Source organism: Protopterus annectens, chromosome 3.part0 (genome assembly GCF_019279795.1).
Source record: "Protopterus annectens isolate FY-2018-M chromosome 3.part0, PAN1.0, whole genome shotgun sequence".
In the NCBI taxonomy this organism is placed as follows: domain Eukaryota; kingdom Metazoa; phylum Chordata; order Ceratodontiformes; family Protopteridae; genus Protopterus; species Protopterus annectens.
This window is the reverse complement of record NC_056731.1, coordinates 800,183,485-800,203,084: the sequence shown is the minus strand read 5'-3', so window position 1 is coordinate 800,203,084 and position 19,600 is coordinate 800,183,485. Positions and strand designations below refer to the sequence as shown.

The window sequence follows — 19,600 nt, the reverse complement described above, 5'->3', positions numbered from 1 at the left end:
TATTCCTTTGACAAAGGTCAGAGATGTGTCTGCATGCTAACATTTTGTTTAAAATGATAGTTGTTCAGTATACCTCTCAACTGTCCATATTTTTGAGTCATATTTTTGGTCTGTATCTCATAAAATTTGTGGTTTTCTGGCAAAACTTTGAAGACTACAGTCAGTCAGTAGTGACAGACATTTGAGTTTCGAATTTCATAACCTTCAGCAAATGCATGCTAATGCAAAATCTGTTATTCTATTAACTTTCTAAGTTTATAAGGGCAATATTTAAAATCTATCCCTATTTTTGGGTCTTTGTCATCCCATTATTTTTGGCTTTGTCCAGATTTCTTATGCTGTGAAGTTGAGAGGTATGGCACTGCTCAGTGTGGTATTCATTTTATTTAGGAAACCACAAGATATGTGATCTGGTGTCATAGACAATGAGTTTTTATGTTTTACTTGTTGCAGAATGTATACCTTTAGATCTGAAGTAGTTTACTTCATTTGCTCTTCAACCTGTGGGTATTCGGATCCGGATTGTATCCGAGACAGCAGATTCACCAGCATCTGTTCCAAGCTCCTCCCCTTACCCATAATATCCCTCCATCTCCTTCCTTCCCTCAGATCTCGTTTGCCGTGGTTTAGCCTAACATTGTGGTCTCGGAGCTCCAGGCGTCATGATTTTCTATAGTGATTTTTTGGGTAAGTGTGTGTGTTGTTTCTTGTAGTGTTAGGTCAGGTTTTCCTCTTCCTTTACCTTCCCTACCTCACTTTTCCTTTACCTTCCCTACCTCATTGTTGCGTCGTGTTTAAAAAACAAAACAAAAAAACGCTTAGTTAGTGTGACAGTCTCTCCCCATCCTTCCCCCCACTTCATTAGTCTGTGTGTTTGTGGTTGGGTCGGTAAAGACCATTTGTACTTTCTTCCTTGGCATGGCTGAGCAGACTAAGCCTGTTTTTAGGAAATGCACAGAGTGTGGCTACAAGCTGTCCCCAGCTGATGGCCACACTGTGCATTGTGTGCTTAGGAGTCCCTCACCTTTTTACTGCCTGCTCGATTTGTGCGGGCTTTAATCCAAGGGCCTTCAAAGACAGCAAGGCCAAGTTAGTTATGAAGGGACTGCTTTCTACTTCGGGTGCGGCTGTCCCTGCGACTACTCCAGTCACAGCTGTCACTGCCTCTATTTCTTCATCCTCCTTCCAGGCCGGGACTCATCCTCCTGAACAGAGGTCTGTGGAAGGGGAACTATCTAAAAAGGACAGGGATAAGGTGAGGAAGAGATACCTGGACTGAGTGGGTCCATCGGCTCCTCCTCAAAAACTACAGGATATTTCTATGCCTAGCACTCCCCAGCTCCGATCGCCAAGATTTTCGCCGGAGGAGCCTAGACCTTCTTCAAGGGCCTCTGTGCACCTCCAGGCCGGCGTCAGTGGCATAATTGTTGCACTCTACCAAACGTTTAAGTGGAGATGGACAAAATGATGCGAAGATTCATTCGCACCCAGATCCAGATGGGAGTCTTGCCAGCTCCCTCTCCCTCTGGAGCGGGGAGCTCACTTCCCTTTTTCACCCCTATAACTCCTTCTCTGATCCAACCCCCAGTATAGGAGTTTTTGGATCCAAGAGGTCTCGGAGTCAGGGGGTCAGCGCCAATGTTACCTTGTATCTTGACGCCGGCCATTACCTTGAGCATGTCGAATCTGACTTGTTCGGACCCGAGCAGCTCTCGGAGCCTTAGTCTGGGCATAGGATCCGAGGTAGGGTTTCCATTGACTCCGACCATGTCAGGTCACGGCCCTGCCCTCGGCATCTCGGCGCATGCAGGCTCAGCACCAATTCCCCTGTTGGATCTGAGCTGCTTTCTTACTGGGGTTCCAGGAGGGTCACTCTCCTTCGGCATTTGATATGGTGGAAAGGGTTCTTTCAAGTTGGTCGAGGCCTCTGACTATTTCCTCGGATTCCACCCTGACTCCCTCTGCTCTGGATCTGGCTTCAGCCATCTCCTAGCTCCTCCATGGATCTTAGATCTGATTCTGGATCTCATCTCTCACCCATCTGGGGTTCTTCATCCAAACCTGGACAGTTTAAAGCTCACTGCTTGGCTGCTCCAGTTCCCTTGATAGCTAGGACTCACGATTTATCCGCTCTGGTCAAGACTATTCTGATGGCAGCTCACAAATCGTCTACCAGGAAGCTTTACCATAGTAAATGGAAACGTTTCTTCATCTGGGCTTCTCAAAGGGATCTGGACCCTTTCACAGCTCCGGACCCGGCGGTGTTGGAATTCTTGGCATATATATATATATATATATATATATATATATATATGTATATATATATTCATTCAGGGTGCTACCTCTTCTACTGTCAAAGTTCAACTGACTGCCATTTCCAACTTCCATATTGGGGAGAACATGGTTTCTTTAGTATCCTTTAGACTTTGTAAAACCTTTATTAAAGGTACCTTTCTTTTAAGACCCCCCGGTGAAGGATCCTACCCCTCCTTGGGACCTGAACAGGCTCTGGTTGCTCAACCCTTTGAACCGGCTGTGTCAGCAGACCTAAAATTTTTATCTTGGAAAATGGCCTTCCTAATTTTCAGAACAGGGGTGAATATAAATTACACTTGCTAGACGTACATAGACAACTAAGGTTTTACTTGCACAGAATTAAGGCCTTTCACAACTTCGATCAGTTATTTGTGTCTTACCCTAAACCTTTTCTGGGCAAACCAATCTCCAAGGTAACTTTGGCTCAATGGATCTCTCATTGTATCCTTCAGGTATACAAAGACAAAGGCATGTCACCTCTGGGTCAAGTAAAAGCACATTCTACCAGGTCCATGACTACCTCGGCAGCCTTTTGGTCCAGGGTGTTTCTGGATGATATTTGTTCTGCGGCTACTTGGTCCTCATCTCATACCTTTATTTATCACTATAAACTGGACATGATATCTGGAGGGAGAGCATCTTTTGGCTCTACTGTGCTCCGGAATATCCTTCCATAAGGGTCACACAGGTGTTTAGTAGCTGGGGATTCTGTTCCACAGGTTGAAGAGCAAATGAAGTAAACTACTTCAGATAAAGAAGTTATGTACTCACCATAACATTCCATCTGAGTAGTTGTACTGCACTTGTCTTCAACCATCCCTCCCTCCTTCCCCCTGACCTTATCATTGTTTTATTACACTGGTATGTAGGAGAGGGTGCCTCTCTGACTCTTCTGTTCATGCTTGTTAGGTTTTGTGAATAACCTGTTGTGGTGGTAAGGTCTCATTGGGTCGGGCTTAGGTTTATGGTGCAGCAAACTCGATCTGAGGGAAGAAAGGAGATGGAGGGGTGTTATGGGTAAGGGGAGGAGCTTGGAGCTCGGATCAGATGCTGGTGAAGCTGCCGTCTCAGGTCCGATCCGGATCCGAATACCCAAAGGGTGAAGACAAATGAAGTACAACTACTCAGATGGAACATTATGGTGAGTACATAACTTCTTTTTATAAAAGGGACACCTCATTTTGTTTCTCTACACCACTGACAGATGTCTGTTTACTGTGAAGTTTGCACATTTTTTTCCTCAAAATTCATTTGCTAACTTTATTTATTTATTTTATTTTATTTTACATTTGTTGACTGGGCTAGTCTAACTGGATACATGTCCATTTTCAGTAGAGGCCCAGGGAGAAAAGCTCCACTTTTAAACTAGATAAAATCAAGACAATACAAAGAAGATACATGCAGTATGTAAAGTAAATAAGAATTTCTTCATCAACTTAAGTTATACAGAACTAAAAATATACAGATTTTGAGTACTGGGTTTAATAAGGTAAAATACAGTATTATGACCAAGGGAAAGAGATAGATCATTCAGTATTAGTATAATGGGTATGAATGTGCCTTTGAAATTATATAAAAAGGTTATGAAAGGTGTATAACACAAGGAAGTAGGAGAAATTATGGAGTACAGGGAAGTAGGAGAAATTATGGAGGATAAGTACATGAGGAAGTAATTATAGTCATAGTGTAAGAAATAGGTTGGTTTATGTACGAGGTGGGAAGATAAGAGTTCACTGAGGAAGGAATATGTAGTAAGGAGCATGCTCAGTGATAGCATGATGGGAATAAGATACTAGGACGGGGAAGAGTGATGAAATTGCTAAATACTTCAAAGTGGATTAAGGAGGAGATATATAGAAAAGGTTATGGTGGGGAGGGGGGTTAGTCAGGGTTAGTACAAGGACAAAGCCATTGTGTTTTTAAGTGAATTTTTAGCTGATTTTTAAAGAGAGATAATGATGAAAGAGATGTAAGTTTAGTGGGAAGTTTGTTCCAAATCTTCCCCACAGAATAGAGAATCACCTGCCTTGTTGTGGGATTTCTGGGTGGTAACCAGTAGTTTATTTGCTGAGCGAAGGTTAGAAAGGTTTGTGTAGGAGGAGATGAGGCTACTGAGAATAGGAGTATTACTAGGCTGGTATAGTATTTTATGAGTAATGGAGAGTTGTTGAAATTTTAGCTGGTTATTTATTTCAAGCTATCCTAGAAGTTTTAGGTTTAGACAGTGATGTGTTCTAAATGAGGACCCAGTAGCAAACCTGGCAATATTGTTATAAGAAGTAGACAGTTTGTTTAGGTTGCTTTTGAAAAGATTAGTATAAACTGGGGAGGCATAGAAGAGAGTGGAGATCAGATGGGTCTGGGCAATAGTAGTTCTGGCTTCTGGCATAAGAAAAGGTTTTATCCTATATAAGGATCCAAGTTTTCTGTTTACAGTTTTGATGGTGGCATTAATATGAGCGTCAAAGTTGAGGTTGTGGTCAATTAATACACCTAAGAGTTTTGTAGTTGGGTCAGGAGCTATGATTGTACCATTGATGGAGGTAATAGAGAAGTCTAGTGGGGGGGGTGGATTTGTTAGTTGGAGTAAATAGTAATAGTCTGGGTTTTTTTTGGCGTTGAGATAATGTTGTTGGAACCAGTTTTCTACTTGGTTGAATGCTGATTGGGTGATGGCATGGAGTTCAGATAAGGTGGTTGCTTTACAAATCAAAGTGGAGTCATCTGCATATTTTATGCAGGTAGGTAGAGGTAGATTAGTAGAAAGGTCGTTAATGAATATGGAGAAGAGTAGAGGTCCCAGGATAGAGCCCTCTGGGACACCAAGGGTAATAGAGAGATGTTTGGATAGGTTATTATCCCAAAGGACAGCTTGCTGTCTATTGTGCATATAGGATTTGAACCACTGTAATGCCTGTGTGTCAAGTGAGAATGAGTTGAGTGTATTGAGTAGTAATTGATGGTTGACCATATCAAAAGCTTTAGAGAGATCAACGAACAGAGGAGAGCATATTATTGTTACGATGTTTATTTAACTTATGACTTCCAGGATGGCTGCACATTGAGTAACGGCTTAATTCTAGCTCTCCCAGTGTGAAAACAGAAACTAAGCAGAGAGGGCAAGGGGACTTGTGTTTCTGTGTAAATTTCAGTAACTAGTTAGTAAGTGCACTGCCCAGATGCTTGGAAAAAAAAGAAATACAGTGGACCTGAAGGAAAATCAGCTAGAAAATGTGAAGAAAAAACACTGACTGGGAAAAGTACTGCAGCTGTTAAGCAAAAAAGCAATGGAAGCTTCAGACATGACTTCCAGTAACCTAGAGGAAAGCATAAGACAACTGTGCGCACACCTGGTTAAAATAAACGAAACACTGAGTATATCAACTCAAACAGCAAAAGGCTGGGAAATGGAAGAAGCTTTTAACAGATATTCAGACGAGATGATAAAACTGCAAAAATCAGAGGTTAAAATGAAGAAAAGACTGGCTGAATATAATACTGTTCAAGAAGAGATGTGTCAAAAAATAATAGAATTAGAGGACAGAGGACATAAGGAAAATCTTAGATGTTCAGCTGTGCAGAGAAGCTGGAAGGAACAGACTGTATTGTCTTAATTTTATGAAAACACAAATAAGCAACAGGACTGGTATTCCACAGTAGGAGTTGTCAATTGAAAGGGCACAGTGTGTGTATGTTTCATACCTGCTAAGAGAAAGCAACCAAGACCTTTAATAATAAAGATACAGTCCTACCAACATTAGAAGATGATTCTGACAAAACCGTGGCAGAAGGGCAAAGTACTAAAAGTGGGAATCAGAGTGTTTGTGGAGAATGATTACTCATTGCACACCAGGTAGAAGACAAGTAAATTTATTCTACTATTCAGGGAATGTCAAGAAGCAGACATGATATTCAAAATGCTGTACTCCGCTATCTTTAAAATATTCTGTCCTGGAGTGACAAAGTCATTTTTTAATGAAGTACATGCTAAGGAGGAAATATAAGAGTTTGTCCAGCAAAAAGTGAGCTGTGAAACAGAAGAAAATTCTGCTTCTTGTTCTTCTGGTAATAAAGACCATAGAGATAATGTGCCAGTGAAACCTTTACCAGTGTTTCAACAGAAAATGCTGGAGAGAAGGAAGGGAGCATGAGAGTTGACTAGAAAAATCAAGAGTATGTTGCAAATGAAGCAGAGACCGAATTTGGCAGATGAAGAGGAATAAAATCAGTAACTTGAAAAATTATAAATATGGGATTACAAAACAATAATTATATTTGTGAAATATGACAGAACAAGAAAATCTGGAAATATTGGACTTTTTTGGACTTCGTTGGACCTATTAAAGTATATGTCCTACTTTGTCTTTAATGTTAGGAAAAATACTTAGGAGAGGGGAATATGAGGGAGAAAGTTAACTGTAAGTTAAACTATTTTTTTTCTTAATAGTACTATTTTTATAATATATGATGTTCTTTGCATGCTGTAAAGTAAAGTTTTCTCAGTTGTTTTTAAGTGTAATGGGGATACTGTTGTAAACAGGTGCTCCTGTTGTTTATTTATTTTTGTATTGTTTTTTTTTCTTTCTCCCTTTTCTCTTTCTCCTTGTTTAGTGTTAAGAAATGTAGGCAATGCAATGTAAAAAAAAAGTCTGGTTAAAGGATCATGATAAAAGAAAAATGAATGTGCTTTTTCTTATTCTTGCATGGGGATTGACATGATTAAGGTCCTTAGCTTGATCTAGTAACAAGCTTTAAGAAAAAGCAAGCAAATAAAAAAGAATATTGAATATTATAAGTTTTCTTCAGCCAATAAATGTACGTTTAGTAGCAATTCTGTATCTGGTCCTCCTGTATCCAGGGAGATAATCAGATAAAAAGAAGTTGGCTACAATCTGATGAAGAGAAATTGGATAGAAAAAAGAAATTGGCTAGGAGATAATGTTCTCTGAAAGCATTCAGGTATTTTCCCAGCTGAGAGAGCTATAAAGACAGCACTTAGTAAAAACACAGGCTGTGCCATGCTTCTTAGCATGGACAACGTTTGTTTTAGATAATTTCAAGTCTGTGAGTGTGGCTGTCAGTGTGGGACATTTGTTCCTATTAGGAGGATAAAACTTCAATATTTGAAGATGTGTGTAGTTTTATGTGCTAGTATTAAGTTAATAGGTTATGGCAGGGTATTGGGGGTATGTTTGTTTTTTTTGTTTGAGGAATTTCTATAAAACAAAATGTTTTGTATGACAGAGGCTCAAATGGATATGACACGAAACAGCTGTATAAAAGTTCAACTTGCCAAACAGTGTACGCATGTAACACAAAAGCTGGAAGTAGACATTTAACAAAAAGCTGTTGTACATAAAAGACGGGAGTAATAACTTTTTCATCCAGTGATGCTTTCTGTAATGTCTTTAAATGTCAATGGTCTCTCAGATGAATATACAAAAGAAAGAGTAGTGAACTATATTAAAATGTAGAGTGTAAATAGCCATGCTACAAGAGACACACTTGGGAAGGACTAAACATGTGAATTTGATAAAGAATGGTTTTCGGGATGGTTATTCAGCAGAATACCTAGGACAGTGGAAAAGAGGAGTAACTATATTAATTGCAAGAGGAGCGCCAGTGATAGAAGAGGATAAAAAAGATAATGGTAGATTTGTAGTACTAAGGGGCTATTGACAAGGGAGGAGGATTACATTGGCATGTATTTATATTCCTCCTAAAAGTGCTATAATGGAGCTTAAGAAAATTTTTGGAGAAATAATCAGCTTTCAGCAAGGAATATTACTTATAAGTGGGGACTGGAATTTGATTTGCAGTAATGAAGATATGTCTGGGGGTCCAGAGGAGAAGTATAACAAAGGAGGGTAGAGTTTTGAAAAAATGTATGAAGATGTATGGCATGGAAGATGTGAATTTAATACTAGGATTTCGGAGTAAATTTACATATTATTCCCCAAGATACAAAAACTGGGCTAGGCTAGACAGAATTTACATTTCATAGGAACATGTGCATTTAATTGAAAGTCTTGATACGTACCCAATAACTGTTAACTATTTTAGATTGTACACCAGTAATAACTAAAATAAAAACATAGGGTAATGAAATAAAAATGAGACACTGATGCTTTCCCACCTATCTGTTTAAAAGAGAGGAATTTAAGGAATGGGTAGTGGAAATTATTCGGGTGCTATTAGAGAAGATAAAAATGTCTTCTGAAAATATAACTAGGGAGTGAGATAAAATTAAAGTGGAGTTTAAAAATAGGGTGCAAATAAAAGAAAGGGAGATATGTTTAAGAAGTAATAAGAATTGTTTAGAGGGGCTGACAAAAGTATTGCAGAATAGGGGGAATCTCACAGAACAAGAAGATGAGTAACTGCAGGCTGCTAAACAGAAAAGGGATTACCTTGATAATATGCATGTGTTTAGAAAGATTGCTGTTAAGCAACTGTTTTTAGATTATAACTCTAGAGTACAAAAACTTTTAGCACAACGACTCAGGTAACAGAAAAGAGAAGGGTCTGTCGTCAAGCATAGGGAGCCTATAACAAGGAAAGTAATAAGAGATCCTGTAGAGGTATTAGAAATATTTCAGAAATTCTGCGAAAGTCTGTATAAAGCAGAAAAATATGGAGATCAAGGAAAGGTACAAATGGTCATCTTTATGGAAGAATTAAATATGCCAGGTTAGAGGTAGATAAGGCTCAGTTACTAACAATTAGGCTAGGAGGAGATGAGATAAAAATGGTGATGTATAACCAGTCAACCAGTCTACAGGAAAGTCCCCAGGAATAGTTGGCATTCCTGTTAAGTTTAGAAGCTCGGAGGGAAAAAACTGATAAAGATCTGTAAGGTTTTGTTTAACAGTATTTTAAGAGGAGGAGACATACCAACATCCTAGAAGAAAGCAGTGGTCGCTATAATACATAAAGAGGGTAAAGATCCATCAGATCCAGCTTCATTCAGGCCCATTTCAATCCTAAACCATGATTATAAAGTGTTTATCTATATAATGGTTAAAAGAATGACAAAGTTGATGTCAAAATTGATAGATATTGATTAATTTGGTTTTTGTGGAGGGGAGGCAAACATTTGAGAATAATAACAGAATATTGATGGTCCAGAGGTAAGCAGAATGTAAGAAAATACCACTGTTGTTGTTGGGTCTTGATGCAGAGAAAGCATTTGACAAAGTTGGGACTTTGAGTAGGGCAATGGAAGCATTTGAGTTTCCTGAAAAAATTATAAGGTTGATTAGGAGGATATATGAGGGATTGGAGGCAAACACTAAAGTGGGTGGGGTCTTCTCTGATAATTTCTGCTTGAACAGAGGAATCAGACCGGGTGTCATCTTTCCCTTTTGTTACTTGCATTATATTTAGAACCATTGGCAAAGAAAATAAGGGACACAGAAATTCAAGGATATAATTGGTATGGTAGTCAAGAATAGCAGGCTCTATTTACAGATGATGTAATTTTAAACCTGACAAAACCAGAAAGAGACATTCAAGTGCTGTGGAACATTTTAAGCCAATTTCAAATCTGTTCGGGATACGAAATGAATGAAGCTAAAACAAAGGCAATAGCAGTGAGGTATGTACCCACATATGAATTGGTTTAGCAATATCCATATTTATGGGGATATGAATTGGTTTAGCAATATCCATATTTATGGGGACATGATAAAATTAAGTATTTAGGAGTATGGATTAAAAATGATTGTGGTGTGGCAGCTAAGGATATGTGGGAAGAGACAAAACAAAAGATAACACAAAAACTGAGAAAATGGAAGCTCTGTTATATGACTATCTGTAGTAAGATACAAGCAGTTAAATGTTTTTAGTCCCATTAGTCTTATACACAGGTCAGGTGTATTTTTATCAACCAGAGGAGAAGTTGTGGATAGCAATTGATAAAGAGCTGAAGGACTTTATCTGTGAGGGATACATGGCAAGAGTCTAATGGGATAAGCTGATTCTTCCAGTAGAATGGGGCGGATTGGGATTACCCGATTTAAAGGGGTATTTCAGACTTACACAGTTAAGGTTCCTATACATAGCACAAGCAGAAAACTATAATTCAAATTGGAAAGGGATGATGATGAAAGTTGCAGGACTTTAAGGAGAATAGCAACAATCACACAGAATATTATATCTATAAAGTAGCAGAAAGTATCTTAAGAATTAAGCCAACATGGGAATGGAGAAAGGAGAGTCTACCAGTGAGAATAACTTAATTTGGGGATATTGACAGTAGGCAAGAGGCGGCTGGAATTTATTGGAGAAAACCGGCAAAGGAACCAAGGTACTGGGAGAAAATAACTAGAGAAGGAAAGATGATAGAATGTGAGGACACCAAGAATTTATTTGGACTGCAGGTTAGAGATTGTCTTCCCTATCAAGGATTGATATCAGAATATAGGCAGAGAAAAAATGGGGGGCATCCTAAAGAAAAGACCAGCACTGGTAGAGATTTCAGTAGAATCTAGAGCTCAAGCTGCCATTAAAAAAGGAATAATTAGTAGAGCATATAAAATATTGCATGATAACCATAAGAATCAATCAGAGATGGTTGGAAAGGATTGGGGAGAGAAAATGGATAAGCAATTCACAAAGAAACAATGGGAGAATATATATATGTCTCCCAGTTATGCAACAAAATCTAGAAGATTTAGGATTTTTGCTTGGAAATGTTTACATAGATATTTTTATTCCCCAAGTAGACAGCAAATGTTGGAGGTCTGACAGGGAAGAAAGAGGTAATTGGGAATATATTTTCTGGGAGTGAGGTGAGTTGGTGGACTTTAAAGATTCCACTGTCGGAGGTGCTGGGTGTGCAGATTGGTATGACGAGGGAGATGATTTTTCTGAGCTGTGATACAGAATCGGAATTGCCTAGACGTGGTAAGGCCTTGCTATGTCTAATTATGGTGGCTGCCAAAAAAGCAATTATTAGAAAATGGAAATCAAAATCTAAACCAACTATACTAGAAGTAGTGAATATTGTAACAGAGATAAAACAACTGGAATTGACATCTTTAGAAAAGGGTAGGAGCAAACTGCATCCTAAAAAAATGGGAATTGTAGGAACAGAACATACATGGGAGGAATGTGGTTTAAAAGAAGGCAGGACTTAAATGAGCTATGTAATGTTTGGCTGAAAATGATTGGGTAGATAAGTGATGTATAATGTTTGCAACTAGGATTGTGTAGGTCTGGTTTGTTTTTAACGAGTAATTTATGTAATGTTGCTTAGGTTGTATGATATATAGCAATATATGTGAAGTATAATGTTTGTAAACATGAACTTGTTAATATAGTTTGATTACTTTTATATAAATGTAAATTTGCCTGTGTCACAAGTGATAATTCAAAAAAGGTGTTTAACAAAAAAAAAGCTCGTAACAGAAGCTGCTTTTAAAAAGGGACATTTGTAGGGCATGTAATATTGAATGTTAACTGTATGAATCACTCAGGGGGGTTAGAAAAGATTGGGAAGAGAGAGACTGGAAAGGTGAGCTAAGTGTTTGTGTATTTATTTTTGTACCCCAAGCAAACTTCAGAGAATTTTACCTGGGGTAGAAAGGAAATGTTGGAGGCATGACAGAAACGAGAGAGGTAACTTTGTGGCTGATATTTCCTATGTTCTTTAGCTACTTCAGTATTATAATGTTTGCACAATCCCCAATGCATTAGTCTTGCCACATCATTATGCTTTTCAGTATACAGTCCTTCTGCCATTAGTATATCACATCTAGCAACAGTACAGTGAATATAAAAAGTATACACACCCCTAAAATACCAGGTTTTTGTGATATAAAAAAAGAGACCACAATAAATCATTTCAAAACTTTTTCCACCTTTAATGTGACCTATAACCTAGATAATTCAACTGAAAAACAAACAAATCTGTTAGGGAAAAAATATAAAAAATAAAAAAAGTACAATACGCTGGTTGCATAAGTGTGCACACCCTTAAACTAATACTTTGTTGAAGCACTTTTTGATTTAATTACAGCATTTAGTCTTCTTGGGTACACACCTGCCATCAATTAGAGAGACTCTGATTAACCCCAAACGAAGTTCAGCTGTCCTAGTAGGATTTTTCTGACATTTACTCAGTTGCATGCTACAGCAAAAGCCATGGTTCGCAGAGAGCTTACAAAGCATCAAAGGGATCTGATTGTTGAAAGGTATCAGTCAGTAGAAGGGTACAAAAAATTTCCACAGCATTGGATATACCATGAAACACAGTGAAGACAGTCATCAAAAGTGGAGAAAATATGGGACAACAGCGATGTTGCAAAGAACTGGAAGTCCCTCCAAAGTTGATGAAAAGATAAGATGAAAACTGGTCAGGGAGGCTGCCAAGAGACCTACAGCAACACTGAAGAAGTAGCAGGAATTTCTGGCAAGTACTGGTTGTGTATTACATGTGGCAACAATCTCTCGTATTCTCCATAAGTCTGTACTGTGCGGTAGGGTTGCAAGATAGAAGCTTTTTCTTACACAGAAAAACATTCAGGCCCGGCTAAAATTTGAAAAACAATGCATCAAGTCTCCCAAAAGCATGTGGGAAAATGTGTTATGGTCTGATGAGATCAAGGTTGAACTTTTTTGCCACAATTCCAAAAGGTATGTTTGGCGCAAAAACAGCACTTTGCATCACCAAAAAAACACCGTCCCCATGGTGAAGCATGGTGGTGGCAGTATCATGCTTTGGGGTTGCTTTTCTTCAGCTGGAACTGGGACTTTAGTTAAGGTGGAGGGAATTATGAAGAGTTCCACATACCAGTCACCTTTGGCCTAAAACCTTCAGGCATCTGCTAGAAAGATGAAGAGGAATTTCACCTTTAAACACGACAGTGACCCTAAGCATACATTCAGATCAACAAAAGAATGGCTTCACCAGAAGAAAATTAAAGTTTTGGAATGGCCCAGCCAGAGCCCAGACCTAAATCCAATAGAAAAGCTGTGGGGTGACCTGAAGAGAGCTGTGCACAAGAGATGCCCTCACAATCTGACAGATTTGGAGCACTTTTGCAAGGAAGAGTGGGCAAATATTGCCAAGGCAAGATGTGCCATGCTGATAGACTCCTACCCAAGAAGACTGAATGCTGTAATTAAATCAAAAGGTGCTTCAACAAAGTATTAGTTTGTGGGTGTGCACACTTATGCAACCAGCTTATTGTACATTTTGTATTTTTTATATTTTTTCCCCTAACAGATTTGTTTGTTTTTCAATTGAATTGTACAGGTTATAGGTCACATTAAAGGTGGGAAAAGTTTTGAAATGATTTATTGTGGTCTCATTTTTTATCACAAAAACATGGCATTTTAACAGGGGTGTGTTCACTTTTTATATCCACTGTATGTGCGACTGTTTCCAATTCTGGTTTACAAAACGTATGTTTGTCTATTTCTCCCACATGTTCAGTGGACTTTGTAAACCAATGTGTACATAGTCCATTATCTTGGGGTTCCAATATTAACTTTCTCTTTTATTTATTTATTTATTTGTTTGTTTTTTTGGTTTAAATTCACCTCTCTTTAACCATTCCTTTGTTCAATCCTGATCAACATGAGGTTGTTACAAGAGTTTTCTAAGCATGCAACTGTATTTATCCATTTTCCACATTTCTTGCCTTCTCATCTGATCCTCCACCTTATATTCTTTTGTTTTTTTGGCACATTCAGTTTCTGCCTGATTTTTTATCTACTGGTTTGATTTCCATTCACACTTGACGCCAATATGCTTCTGCTAAACCAAACAGGGAAGTCATCTTAGACTTATTCTCCTCATGTTTTAATTTTTTCACTACATTTAGGTCTTGTGAGGTAAGCAGATATATATGCAGTCCTAAGACTGCAGATCTATACATGTAATTTATTTCGGGGAGGTCCATACCTCCTTCAGAATGGGGAATATATCATCTTGGGATTTTTATAAATCATTCGATAAGCATCCTTCTTGTTTTCCTGTCCAACTGTTCCAACACCTTTTGGGGTCAGTCAGTCACTCCAAAACCATAAGTTAGGACAGGAAGAGCAAACTGGTTTATAGCCTGGACTTCATTCCTAGATGTCAACACTGTTTTCAGTATTAATTTTAGTCTCCTAAAATATTCCTTACCGAGGTTTATTCACATTTGTTCATGTTTTGGTTGATCCTTCATCAGTTCCCAAATATTTATACACTCTGTCTTACTCAATTTCATTTATATCACATTCTTGTCCCAAACTGCTGTTTCTTGGTGCTGCAGCTTTCCTGCTTTAAAGGTTGCTTTTGTACATTTATCAAGATCAAATGACATTCTTGTATCATATAAAAAAGTTTTGTTGTAGTTGTCTTTCAGTTCCTTATCTGATGAGCTATGCAGCTTTAAATCATCTATAAAAAGGAGATGAGAAGTCTTTACACTCGGGAGCCAAATTGTAGCCATGACCTAATCTGTTAAGTAGACAGCTTAATGCAGGCATGGGCAAACTACGGCCCGGGGGCCACATGCGGCCCATTAAACGTTTTGATTCGGCCCGCCAAACTTGAAAAAATTTAATAAATTAACCTTGTTAATGTTTTATTTCCCCTGCAATTCTGATGTTTCCTCACTAGATGGCGAACTCTAGATATATTGGCTTTGTTGAGGTGAAGGGTAGGCCTATTACTCCACGTTTGCACTTTACCCTTTGACCCACCGCCCCTCTATGAAGATGAGCGGACCCAAGAAAAGGAAAGTGGACAGAGAATGTCGAGTGTTCAATAAGGAGTGGACAACTAAATATTTTTTCATTGAACACCGATCATCTGCTGTTTGCCTGATATGCCAAGAAACTGTGGCGGTTTTTAAAGAGTATAATATTAGCCGTCACTTTGCCACAAAGCACGCTAATTATGCTAGCAAGCTCTCAACAAAAGAACGGGAAGCTGCTGCTGAGAAGGTGGCAGCTAATTTGAAGGCTCAGCAAAGTTTTTTCACCGTCAAACTGCCATTCAAGAGTCAAGTACCGAGGCCAGTTTTATGCTTTCATTCAAAATAGCAAAGGCCAGCAAACCACTGTCTGAGGCGAGTTTTTAAAAGAATGTATGGTAGAGACAGCAGGTATTTTGTGCCCGGAGACCAAAGACAAATTTGAGAAAATCAGTTTATCACGGCGGACAGTGACTCGCCGTGTGGAACTAATAGATGAAGATATCACCAGCAGATTAAACAAAAGGCGAAGTCATTCACTTTTTATTCTTTAGCACTGGATGAAAGCAACGATGTCAAAGACACTGCTCAGCTCCTCATTTTTATCCGAGGAATCAATGAAACTTTTGAAATAACGGAGGAGTTTTTGACAATGGAGTCTCTGAAAGGACAAACACGGGGAGAGGACTTGTTTGAACGGGCGTCTGCTGCCATCGAAAACATGAAGCTTCCCTGGAGTAAGCTTGTTAACGTCACCACAGATGGATCTCCGAATTTAATGGGAAAAAACGTTGGCCTGCTGAGGAGAATCCAGAATAAAGTGAAAGATGAAAACCCTGACCAGGATGTCATTTTCCTCTACTGCATCATCCACCAGGAATCTCTATGTAAATCGGTGTTACAGCTGAATCATGTTGTGAATCCTGTGGTGAAACTCGTCAACTTCATACGCACACGGGGACTTCAGCACCGTCAGTTCATTGCGTTCCTGGAAGAAACTGATGCGGATCACCAGGACCTGCTTTATCACTCCCGTGTCCGCTGGTTGAGTTTGGGCAAAGTGTTTCAACGAGTGTGGGAGCTCAAAGAGGAGATTGGTGTGTTTTTGGAGCGGCAGGGGAAGACTGATGAATTTCCTGAGCTGAGCAACAAGAGCTGGATGTGTGACTTTGCGTTTGCTACGGACGTATTTTCACACTTGAATGAGCTCAACGTGAAACTGCAGGGGAAGGAGCAGTTTGTGCATGACATGTACACAAACGTGAAAGCCTTCAAATCCAAGCTGGCTTTATTCTCCAGGCAGATTTTGAACAAGTCATTCACTCATTTTCCTAGACTAGCCACGCTGAAAGAGGCCGGAGCAAAATAAAGAAATACAGTGAGTCACTGGATGCACTGCACAGAGAATTCTGCCGTCGGTTTTTGGATTTCGACAAAATTGACAAGTCACTTCAATTGGTGGCCTTTCCTCTGTCACAAGACCCCGAAACAGCTCCAGAGGAGCTTCAGCTCGAACTGATCGACCTTCAGTCCGACCCTGCCTTAAAAGAGAAGTTCAGCTCTCTGAAACTAAATGACTTCTATGCTTCACTCAATGATGCCGCGTTTCCAAATCTAAGGCAAAAAGCGCAGATGATGTTGGCTTTGTTCGGCTCTACCTTCGTGTGTGAACAGACCTTCAGCATCATGAACATCAACAAAGCCAGCCACAGATCCAAGTTAACAGACCTACACCTCAGATCCATCCTGAGAATCGCCACAACAAAACTAACTCCAGACTTTGATGCGCTGGCTAAATAAGGAGACCAACAACACTGCTCCCATTAAAATGTGTGTGTCTCCGTGATACACACATTAAAATAAACAGTGCGCGCAGATCAAATATAACGCTTCACAGACTGACTTGCTGCAACTGTTTCGTCCTTGCACTGGTCGTTGTTGACTTTTGGCACCGGGGAAACAAATTGAATAAAAGGAACAGGACAAGTACATCTGCATCTCCTACCGTTTTTGAAAAAAAAGACAGTCAGGAGGAGAGTGATGGTGATATCCTGAAGGATAACAGAACTTTCAGTGCTTTAAAATAAAATGGTCATTTATTTGATTTTCAGTGTTTAAAGACTCATTTCGAAGTCAGAGATTTTATTGTAATGCTTTTCTTCATTTTCATTGGAAATTAAAGCACATGTTTTCTCCATATCCCAAGATGTGTATTTTTTCCCCCAATGAGGTGATGTTTTCAAAGCATGCCATCTATCTGCTCCTGTTCCGGCCCCTTTGTCAAATGTTAGAACTCAATGTGGCCCATGAATCAGAAAGTTTGCCCACCCCTGGCTTAATGGGTTAAAGGCAAGACAAAAGAGCAGTGGTGACAGAGTCACCCTGGAATATCTCCCTTTGAATTTTTATCCCTAGAATAATAATGTTCCCTTTATCATGGCTTAACTGCAAAGTGGTTTGCCACTGTTTCATGGTCTCTGTAATGTAATCAGTGTAGGGTGTATCTTATACATTTTTAGGCACTCTTTTATCCATGAATGTGGGATACTGTCAAATGCTTTTTTGTAGCCTATCCATGGCATACTTAGATTCTTCTCCTTTTTACAGTTTTCCATTATGACTTTATTTAACAACAGATGATCCTTTGTTCCATATGACTTTCTTTTGTTCTGTTGCCATGATTGAGTTTTCTTCTAAATGACTATAAGCTCTGTTGGCACTAATTCCATTGTATAGTTTATATGTCATCAGAAGGCAAGTTATTGGTCCATAGTTTATAGGATAGCTTGCAGGTTCGTTCTTAAGTAGGTGTATTGGTTTTCCTGTTGTTAACCAGGTTGGAGTCTATTTGGGGGTGCCCATATAAATAGTTCTTACTCATGGCTAAATCTTCATGTAAGGATGTTAACACTTTTAGCCAGAAGTTAGATACTGCATATGGGCACGGGCTTTTCCATTTAGGAGCCTTTCTTAACTTTGTTTAAATCTCTAAATTCTTCTGTCTATTTAGCATCTTTGTTATATTCCACAGGATCTTCGTAGATATTTCTCAAACATTTATCTATTTCTTCTTTTTTTGGTGGTGGGTTCAATCCCTTTTGTCTTGTTTCCCAATTCTCTACAAAACTTTTTTGGGTCATCAATAAATTGCTTATTTTGTACATTTCTTTTATATGTATCTCCATATCTTCTAAGTTTTTCTGTGTGTGTTGATATTTTTAGTTTATTATTTGCAATAATGCACAATAGATGGTGATCTGTACTGGTACTGTGGATTGCATTTATCACATCGACTTTTCTGAGGATATTTGTTGCTCTGTTCCCTCTTCTATACCCTTCTACCAGTGATACTTCTTGTCTTAATTGCTTTATAGTTTTCTCTGTCCGATGCTTGCATGATGGCATTTGATTTTGCCCCTTTCTTTCCTTTACTGCTCTGTATTTTTGTGGTAAGATTTTATCTGTTATTAATTTAGCTGCACAGTAATTTGTCCTGTTTACTTCTGTTATATCACATGAATCTCTATGTACAGTCCTAATTACTCTGCTCATTTGTTTTATCAAACTTAACTTTTTGGGTTTTATTGACTTTCTGTAGTCCGTTTCTTTTATTGATCTTAATATGTCTATCCAACTCTATTAAATCAAACAACTCTTGAATCATGTTCTTCTAAACTGAGGGCACATTCATTGTTATCCATTTCTATTAATGTATGTGTGCCTATGTCCTAAATAATCATGTGTTTAAAATAATTAAGAATTTCACATATCACATTTAGGAGATACTTGCTGGCCATATCACTCGATCTATGGTTTAGTTCTTTGCTGTATATATTTACAACCCTTCTGCAGTCAATCTGTCCTTGGGCAGCCTTTTCGTCTAGTAGCTACTTTGGAGTCTGCATATATTTATTTATATATTGTCATATGTTATTGTTTTTGTTTCTTGTCTTGCAGGTAGTGCTTGCTTAGTAAATAGTATCAGGGACTAGGCATGCTGTCCTCACTTGGAGTGTGACACCATGGGATGTACCATTTGAAAGTTGTCACTCTTCCAAGCATGGGAATAGGAGAGAAAAGCTGAGCTAGAGTATGCAGTTGAGGAAATCCCAAGTTTTCCCATTCCACAGCATTTACTCACAGATCAGGTAATATAGTGAGCATGATGGCTTTTTCCTTTGCATGTGCATAAACCCCGCATGTTTTATTTTATTTATTTATTCATTTTGCTTCTAGAAAAAGACCAGCCTCTGAGCAGTGCAGGAAGCTGCCGGCTTTTAAAATGCTTCTTATCGGGTATCTCAGACACATCCACTTGTATCACATAAATTGTCACCAGGCACCCATGTATTTCTTTTAGCAGGCTTGCCTGTTACCAGCCTGATTTGGAAATGTTGTGTACCTCCATTAGTTCTGCTTATTGTTTTGACTCTGCTTTGTGTGTTGTTAGAGATAGAAGAGCTGAGGTAAGAGTAGTATACCATATCCTTAAAGTTTCAGAGAGATTTTTGGTACGTACAGGTTTTCCACCCTCATATCACTTTATTTGTCATATCTATGCGGGCTTCCACTTTTAGATAAAGTTATGTCAT

At 38.7% G+C, this 19,600-nt stretch overlaps 1 protein-coding gene across 1 annotated transcript in view; it reads left to right on the top strand.

The window, feature by feature from the left end:
- The window catches only part of TERT (telomerase reverse transcriptase), a 1,470,615-nt gene that overhangs the window by 606,878 nt on the left and 844,137 nt on the right, over nucleotides 1-19,600 (top strand). The window lies entirely within an intron of this gene.